A 9,756-nucleotide genomic window follows, 5' to 3' on the forward strand; every position below is an offset into this window, starting at 1 on the left:
AACACCTAGCAACACGCCAAAAACCACACAGAACACCTAGAAACACACTAATAGGGCTATTCCACTGCACAGTACAGCTCGACTCAACTCTGCTTGCTTTTTGGGGGTTTTCCACTGTGGATAGTACCTGGTACTTGATACTTTTTTTAGTACCACCTCGGTCGAGGTTCCAAGTGAGCCGAGCCGATACTAAATGTGACGTCAAAACCCTGCAGATCACTGATTGGTCAGAGAGAATCGTCACTACCAGCATCACTGGATTTGTGACACGGGACATCAACCTGCTAGTTTTAAAGTTAGCAACAGCGACAGCAATATAATCTGTTCACGCGACTTTCGAATTGTAAAAAGAAATTTGCGCAAAACCACGCCGTGGTCAGTAAACGAGGTGCAGATGTTCCTCTCGTTAGCGACAAATGAAACAACGCGAAACGAAAAAGTATTTCAGGAAGTGTCTCAGCTGTTGGCCACACCAAACGTAGCAACAGTGTAGGGAAAAGTTAAAAAAAACTTAAGTGACTACAGAACCATCAAGAACCACAACAGCTGGAGTGGTTCAAACTGAAGGAAGTGAAAGTGGTTCGACCAAATGGACACTATCTATGGCAATAGACCAGTGAGCAATGGGAGGGAGAGTGCCCTGGACTCGGCATTGTTGGAGTCCACGATGAGGATGGTACAATTTGTTACGTTAACTCTATATTCTGCTTGAAAGCTTCACTTTATTTAGTTGACCAGCTACTGGAAAGCTTGCTTCTAAAACAACCAGGCCAATTTAACTGTTACACTTGTGTAAAATCACCATGCAACAACTGCTTTATGCAGCACAATGAGCTAGTAGCTAACAGCTAGCAGTCATGTTATTGTTTATGGTCAGTAATGTTTGTGTCGTGTTTAAGATGATGTCACGGCAGTAGAGATGGCGCAACTATAATGATCAGCCTATAATCCCACCCACATTGAGGCGGCACTAAACTGCAGTGGAAAGGCATGCTCAGAAAAGTAAAGCGAGTAGAGTCGAGTCAAACTGTAACGTGCAGTGGAAAAGTGCCATAAAACCATGCAGAACCCGTAGCAACATGCTAAAAATACACAGAACACATAGCAACATGCTAAAAACCACAAAGAACACCTAGCAACATGTTAAAAACCACAAAGAACACCTAGCAACATGCTAAAAAAACCACAAAGAACACCTAACCACAAAGAACACCTAGCAACATACTAAAAAACCCCCACAAAGAACACCTAGCAACATGCTAAAAAAAACACAAAGAACACTTAGCAACATGCTAAAAACCACAAAAAACACCTAGCAACATGCTAAAAAAACACAAAGAACACCTAGCAACATGCTAAAAAAACACACAGAACACATAGCAACATGTTAAAAAAAACATAAAGAACGCTTAGCAACATGCTAAAAAACCACACAGAACACATAGCAACATGTTAAAAAAACCACACAGAACACATAGCAACATGTTAAAAAACCACACAGAACACATAGCAACATATTAAAAAACCACACAAAACACATAGCAACATGCTAAAAAACCACACAGAACACATAGCAACATGTTAAAAAAAAAACATAAAGAACGCTTAGCAACATGCTAAAAAAACCACACAGAACACATAGCAACATGTTAAAAAACCACACAGAACACATAGCAACATGTTAAAAAAAAACACAAAGAACGCTTAGCAACATGCTAAAAAACCACACAGAACACATAGCAACTAATAGTCACTTTCAGAAAGGTTTGACAGTATCATTCTATACTCATAAGATGAAGGGCACTCATGAGGGACAGACACTTTATCAGTAATACAGCTGATCCTCAAGGACATTCTTATAGCAAGGTTTAGTGTCCGCAAGGGATAATCCACAAGGTCAAAATGTTCAATCCCAACAGTGATACACTGAGATCATTGGTAAGCTACAGATTTGAAGGACAAGAAAACAGACTGTTAAAGGCATTTCCAAAAACCACACATCTTGATTATTAGTGAAAACTGTTTGTACAAGGTGCGATTGTCTATTATCTAAATGTGAGGTGGATTGCACATATTTCTTAGAAACAGAAATGCAAGCCAATTTGGAAATGTTTGATGGATGCTTCATCTAAAGTAGCCCTTGAGGTCTTATACATTTGTCTGTTGAACATGTTATAGATGAATTCTATGGGCTGCATATGTAAGGTAAGAGGTTTGTTCAAATCTAACCCTAAGAACGAGTAGCCTAATAGTAAATGCTCATCTGACAGTCAATTGATCCATTTTGTTTGGCAGGTTATAATACAGGCTGTTTTTATACCCTGCTCTATTCTGTTGGGTCATTCGTGAATGTTGTTCTCAGATATGTTGTTCTATCTCATATTAGCACTCAGCAAACACTTTTGGCTATCAGAAGTGTGATGAGGCAAAGCAGCATCCTCATTTCTGTGTTGTCCATTTTTCTTTAAACACTCAACACAGTTTAACCCTTATGTTCTGTTTGGGGTCTATATGACCCCAGACCCTCTTCAAATAGTAAAAAAAACATATGCATCACTATTTTTTATCCTGATATTTCACGAATTTTCCTAATTACATAAGATTTTTACAGAAATATGTTTTCTACTTAATGATAATATTTCTGATGTCTGCTATGACATGACTACACACATGTGATATTTGGGGTCATATTGACCCCAGTGATGAATGTTATTGAGAGCAAAGGATTTTCACATGCTTTGAATCTGTTTGGTACCTAAGGTGCAATTTCTAAGTACAAAACACTCTCACTCTTTCTCTCTTTCTCTCTCTCTCTCTCTCACACACACACATACACTATCTCTCTCTCACACACATACAATCTCTCTCTCACACACACACATACAATATCTCTCTCTCACACACACATACACTTTCTATGTCTCTCACATACACACACTCTCTTTCTCTTTCGTTCTCTATCATACACACACACACACACACATACACACACAAAATTACATGTAGATGTGATCCTCCTTCAAAGCTATATTGGGCTACTGCTCCTTGCTGGAGTATACAGATCAAAAGGTGAGGCTACAAGTAGACTTTGGAATGCAAAGACTGGTAGAGCTATGTTCCCAGTAACCATGTCTCTTGAAACTTTTCATGTCCTGTCACGAGTCATATGCTTTGACAACAGGGAGACAAGAGTTCACTGGAGGGAACATGACAAACTGGCAGCCTTAAGGGATGTTTGGGATAGATGGGTTCAGCAACTGCCCCTCTTCTATAACCCATGTCCTTATTTGACTGTCGATGAATGTCTTGTTCCATTCAGAGAAAAATGTCCCTTTCGGCAGTACATGCCAAGCAAGCCTGCGAGATATGGTATAAAGTTATGGGCAGCTTGTGATGCCAAAAACAGCTATGCTTTGAAATTACAAGTCTACACAGGATAACCTCCTGGAGGAAATCTTATAGAAATCTTTCTAAATACCATTTTTTTATTATTATTTTGTGTAATCAAAAGTTATATGGTTATTTTTAGATTTCATTTTTTTTCTGAAGTGTGCCCTTGAAATTTGCATGAAATTTACATTTGGCTGTCCTGTTGCCCGGACGATGTGTATGTACTGTAAGTTTGCACATAGTTAGTTTGCCTGGTTAGTAAGTGTGTAGTAAAAAAAGCACTTTTGCATTTACTTAATTTTTATTTTTTTAAAAACAATGATATCTGACCGGGGTCAGATTGACCCCAAACATAAGTAATGTTACTATTTTGGAAAATAATGTATGTGATTTTATTTTTATTTTTTTTTCTTCAAACAAAATGATATTTACATTTGTTCAGTAACATATATAGAACATATACAGCTATATTTTTTTCATTATTTTGTGTAAAATAAGTAATGGTATGGTTATTTCTGTATTTAGTTGCTTTTCTGAAATGTACATTCCTACTTCAGTAAATGTAAGAGTTAATGATACACTAATTTCTATTATTTTATCAGTTCAATAAGCTCAGGATAAATGGAAAGGAACATTTAAGCAGGAAAAAAAGGTTTATTTCATAATTATAATGATCATTTTCACACTTTAATCATTGGGGTAACAGTAACCCCAAACAACGAGGAAGTGAAGCAAATCTCAACAAAACATAAGGGCTAAATTATCATACTTTATCAGTGCTCAACAACATTGATGGGCCGGAGCCAGCATGAGGGAGTTTCAGGCCAGTTGACGGGACTGTCACTCCTATAATCGTTCTAGTGCTGCGTTGTCACTAAAAATTATATTTGTTGATGGTGTGTTTTCGTTGTGATGTATTGAACAGTGTTATTGCCAGTTCTGCTGATTTAAGCTTCAGAGGTACACCGTAGCTTAAAGCAATTAAATAATATAGAATATTAATTAAATATGTGCAAAAACTACACATAACTATAGCTGACATTTTGGACTGTAGTTAAAACAGCAGTTTTATCATGGGCGAAAAATGCAGATTAACTGTCAGAGCTTGTTGACACAATTGCTAATACTTAATTGGCAAACCTAAATTTGCAGCAGTGCACGTTTGCAATGTTTTTCCAAACTTCACCTTAAAACAAAATATGCACAAAAATACAAAATTATCAGTGGATTCTTAAAAAATTCAGCAATATCAATGCGCTGTTCTCTGAGGGTTCAATATTTCACCTAGGTTATGTTATCTAGCAGGCAAACATAGGTGAGGTATTGCCGAAATTGCAAGAATGACAGAGAAGTTACTTATGGGTTGAAAATGATTTAGCAATGTTTTGCATGGTATGCCATTGTTTTCCAGTACTTATTATTTTTAAAATTTTATTTTCTCCCCAATTTGGAATGCCCAATTCCCAGTGCGCTCTAAGTCCTCGTGGTGGCGTAGTGGAGGCAACTGAGATTCGGTGGCGGAGGACGAATCTCAGTTGCATCCACGTCTGAGACCATCAATCCACACATCTTTTCACGTGGCTTGTTGAGCGTGTTACCACAGAGACGTAGCGCGTGTGGAGGCTTCACGCTATTCTCCGCAACATCCATGCACAACTCACCACGTGCCCTACTGAGAATGAGAACCACATTATAGCGACCACGAGGAGGTTAACCCAATGTGACTCTACCCTCCCTAGCAACTGGGCCAATTTGCTTGCTTAGGAGACCTGGCTGGAGTCACTCAGCACACCCTGGATTCGAACTCGCGACTCCAGGGGTGGTAGCAGAAAATGTGTTTTTATGAATCTATGATTTGTGTGTGTATGTGTGTGTGTGTGTGGTGGGGCCAATGAAAATGTTAGCAGGGCAAATAAAACTCTTTACTAGTGGCCCAACAGGAAAAAAAAAATACAAAATACTCAATTACTGTTGAGTTCTATATTAATCTCTAAACTTATAAACATATTACCTACACTACATATAGTTTATATATTAGAAATGCAAGTGATTATTTCTCTTTATGCTCATCTGTAAAGTAGGGAGAAAACAGCAATATGCCATTCACTTTCTTTTGATGTGTGCCAAGTGTAATTATTCTCACTGACGTGAGAGATTACTTTGAGCGCTCAGCTCTGCTTTTATGTTTAATGCCGCCTCAATGAATTTAGAATGGGATTCAATATAGTATTCATATTGCAAACAATGGAGACAGAACCTTAACAGATGAAACTGGAGTTCCGGTTCGGTGATTTCCTTTTGAGTGTGCTATTCCTTTTTATTCCCAGGTGGATTTCTATTACCAGCAAAATACAAAATAGATAAATACACCAGATATGCATTTGCCAATGGTTTAGTCTTTGCTTTTAACTTTCATACATAATTATTGATTAAGACTTTCAGCCAAATTCTATTAAATTTAAAAAGGGAAGGTGTTAAAAGCATGAATCTGGATAATATATTTTCCTTAACAAAAGGATAGTGAGCTTTTTGTGCGATAAACTGGTTTACTCCACAAAAAATGATGCATTCTTTGTTTGCTCAAATGCACGAACTGGGAAGCTTGTTATTAAAGTCTAGTCTTAAGACTACAACTTTATAATAGAATATCATGCTTAATACAAAAAGACAGCCAAATTACACAAGACTCATTATGAAAGAGAATATGTACAGTATTTATTTTTTTTACTAAAGTAATTGGCTTTTTTTTTTTTTTTTTTTTTTTACAGCGAGACATGGCAATAAGATTTAGAATAATGAATTATGCAAATTATTTTGAAGTGCCTATTTAGTTTGACTCTTTCACTTAAACGGACGTCTTATCAAAGTAAATTATAAATCTGCATAACACTGCAGAGGCTATATGCAAATTGGGTCATAGCCAATTAACATCAAAAGGGACAAAACTGATATACTGGGGAAGAAAGAGTGGTCTGCTATAGATTATGCATTAAGATTTGACATTTGTGTAACTAATTTTGAGGTGCATGGTTCTTAATTTCATTAGCAGTTATTTTTATTTCTTCTTTGTAATTTTATAGAAATAGGCAAGAATGCTCACACTGCTCTTTTACATAAAATGAAAGTAAGCAGATGAAAGTATACAGTGACCAAGGACTGCAAGCTCCGAAAATGAACCATAATAAACCCCCACTATAAATATTGTCCATATGACATATGCTATATTCCATGTTTCCTAAAGCCATACAGTAGATTTGTGTGAGGAACAGACTTATTCACTTAAAGTATTCCCCACCAACGTTGCTCTTAAATCTCATTTGCACTTCTGCATAATCAAACTTGATGTGTCGCGATTTGTGAAGAGTGGAAATTAATGGTGGAATTGTAATTGACGCCAAAGGCTGGCATATAGACGCACCAAGAGGGGATGATTTTCAGTAAATGACTATATTATGGCTTCTACTGTGTGAGTCGTTTGGACTACTTTTATGGTCCTTTTTTGGTCCTTTTTGACAATTACTGTAAACAATGAAAATGCACATTGCACGCCCTTAAGAGGAGACTTAAATGTCATCAATCAGATATTGTCAGATCATTTGTGAATATCACAAAGCTTAAACTGACTTTTCCCACGTGAATTTTGAAAATGTGGATTTTGGATTAATCATTATTCTGTATGCTTATGAATATGGATTTTGCTGTAATAGAATTCACTGCCTGTCAAAGATTATATCAAAAGATTATATCAAATGAAACAGTATTCTAGAGGCATTTTTGCAGCTCTCATTTTCTCCATACTGTCCTTCTTGTTGAGATAACAGTGTTTGCTTGGGTTTGTAACCTCTTCTTATCTTGAGATAGATTCGCAGAACTCTCCTTCTCTTTCTAAGAACTAAAGGCCTGTTCACACCAAATCCGTGATGATTTTGCAAAACAAACATGAGACGGAACGTCTATTCACACAGAGTCCGTAAACAAAATTAAAATAAAAACTATTTAACTCCTGTACAATAGGTGGCGCTGTTGCTGTGCTGTTGTTATACCAGTCTCCTGTCCACACCCTTCAGCTGTTTGAGATTAATATAATAAACACTGTTAAAGCATTTATTTTCTTAATTTAGCATAACTGTTTCATTATGTTCTTTCCATGATGTTGATGCATTTTGAGGAGTATATATTACAGTGTTTTTATACAAGTGAGATGAGTAAAGAACGCTGTTTCATATTTATTTGCACATGTATTTTGCTACAAGTAGGTCTATATTCCAGACTCCCGAACTCAACTTCCTTTTTTATAATGCCTGGATTAATGCTTGGATAATATAACACAAGTTAAAGTGATTTAAATACAGATGGAATAATCATGGGCGGGCCAGAAGTGTGGCACGGGGTGGCAGCTGCCACCCTAAAAATGAGCTTTGCCACCCCACTTGCCACCCCAACTTGGACCACACTCGCATCCTGGAGACTGTGTGCAGCGGCTTAACTCGTCTGTGTCGCTCATGGTCCATAACAACATTCTGTCGGTTGGAGGACACAGTGTTCCGCCTCAGTAGACTTTTGAATTGTCGGCAGATGATTTGTCGGACTCTGTATGAATAGCGGCATCGGAATCCATTGTTACCATACAAAAGCTCGTTCAGAACGAACATTCATACCAAAAAAACGGGTTTGGTGTGAACAGGCTTTAATCCATCTCTTCAGTACTCTTGCTGACTTCCTAATGGCATCCTTCTTTCATTATCGTCGGAGAGCTCGGATACTTATTGATCCTGTTATGAAAGTCGTTGCAACACGAACCTGTAGTCAGTGGTTTGGCATTATATGTAGCCAATGTGTGAATTATACAGTGATTTTCAACGGGTCTTAACATTTTAATGTCGGCATGAAATGAAAATTCACCCTATCTATTTTCTGAATACATGTTATTGATCTTATTGTGAACGATTCATCCATGCATATGTTTTATTTATTTTTATTTTTATAGCTTGAATTTACATTTTGAATGATGAGGAATAACGGCCAATTCACGGTTGTGTTCGAGACATTTCACGCCTGAATTGCTGAGGTGATCACTAATGAATATGCTTCGGATGCCTCTGTAGTTTATTTATATTTTTTAATGCAGTTATCTTGGGATGCACAGCACGAGAAAGTGCTTTTTACTTTATATTTAGTGTACTGTGATTCAAAACTTTAAAATATGGTTATCTTTTACTCACTCGCTTTTCAATGGCTGCAGCCTCTTCGTAAGCAATGTGCTCTTGCATTTATGTTGTCAATTTGATAATAAATGTGTTGAGATTGCTGCTCAATTTCACGATAACCGGCTCTGACTCAAGCACCACGGTGGTAGAGGTGTGTGTGTCCACTGCACAATCGCATTCAGATCCCATATTTCACAGTCCAATCAACAACCAATGGATAAACTCAAATCCCACCCTACAATATTTTTCTCGTTCGATAAGCTGTTTCACTCGGAAATACGTCACAATATGGAAGTCGTTCACAACTTCCGTTTCATGCCGACTTTAAAATGAATTTCTAATGACTAGCGGTATTTTTCACGCTCGGCTCTGCTTACGACTCATCTAGCGCAATTCAAATGTTATTTTGTTGCCTCTACCTCTACCTAGTTCAATGAGGAGTGAAGTGCTGTGAAAAATGAAATCGCATAGCCAAAGCAACAACAATAAAATATAAAACAGACGCTATAAAAGTATTGATTAGAAGTCATCGTCTAAAAGTATAACATATTACATATTACAAGTCTATTGCAAAATATTAAAATAATTGACTGAGAGTGTAGTGATTCGATTATGTTCATTTATCTAGCTATTTTTACTACACTACACCGGGGTTGCCAACTTTGGATACTAGGCTGGAGTGATATTTTGATGTCATGGCCAGGGCCATATTAATGAACAAGCAAATCGTCATTCAAGCCCAGGTGCTCCGTGCCTATGGCACCTTATTGTGTCCCTGGACATATAGTGTGCGTATTTGATACTAGTAGGCCTTCTATCTTTAATTTCTAACACCAAAACAAGACCTCATCCAACCCTACAAGGCAAATACATTTTTATAATTTTTTTGGCTCACTTATACCAATTTACAATTTCAAAACACCCATACACTGTGGCACACGCTGTTTTTTTTCTTGAGTTCAAAAATGGTCTTCAGTGGTGGCTGAGGTACCAAGCTTACCCACAAGCTTAATGTTGATTGGTTACATAATTGCAATTAATTATTAATTTATTTATTTTTATTTATTTTATTTTTCCCCTTTTTCTCCCAATTTGGAATGCCCTCCACCATGGCAACCATGCTCAACTCACCACACGCCCCACTGAGAATGAACCACAT

This window comes from Myxocyprinus asiaticus, chromosome 17 (assembly GCF_019703515.2).
Source record: "Myxocyprinus asiaticus isolate MX2 ecotype Aquarium Trade chromosome 17, UBuf_Myxa_2, whole genome shotgun sequence".
Classification (NCBI taxonomy): Eukaryota; Metazoa; Chordata; class Actinopteri; order Cypriniformes; family Catostomidae; genus Myxocyprinus; species Myxocyprinus asiaticus.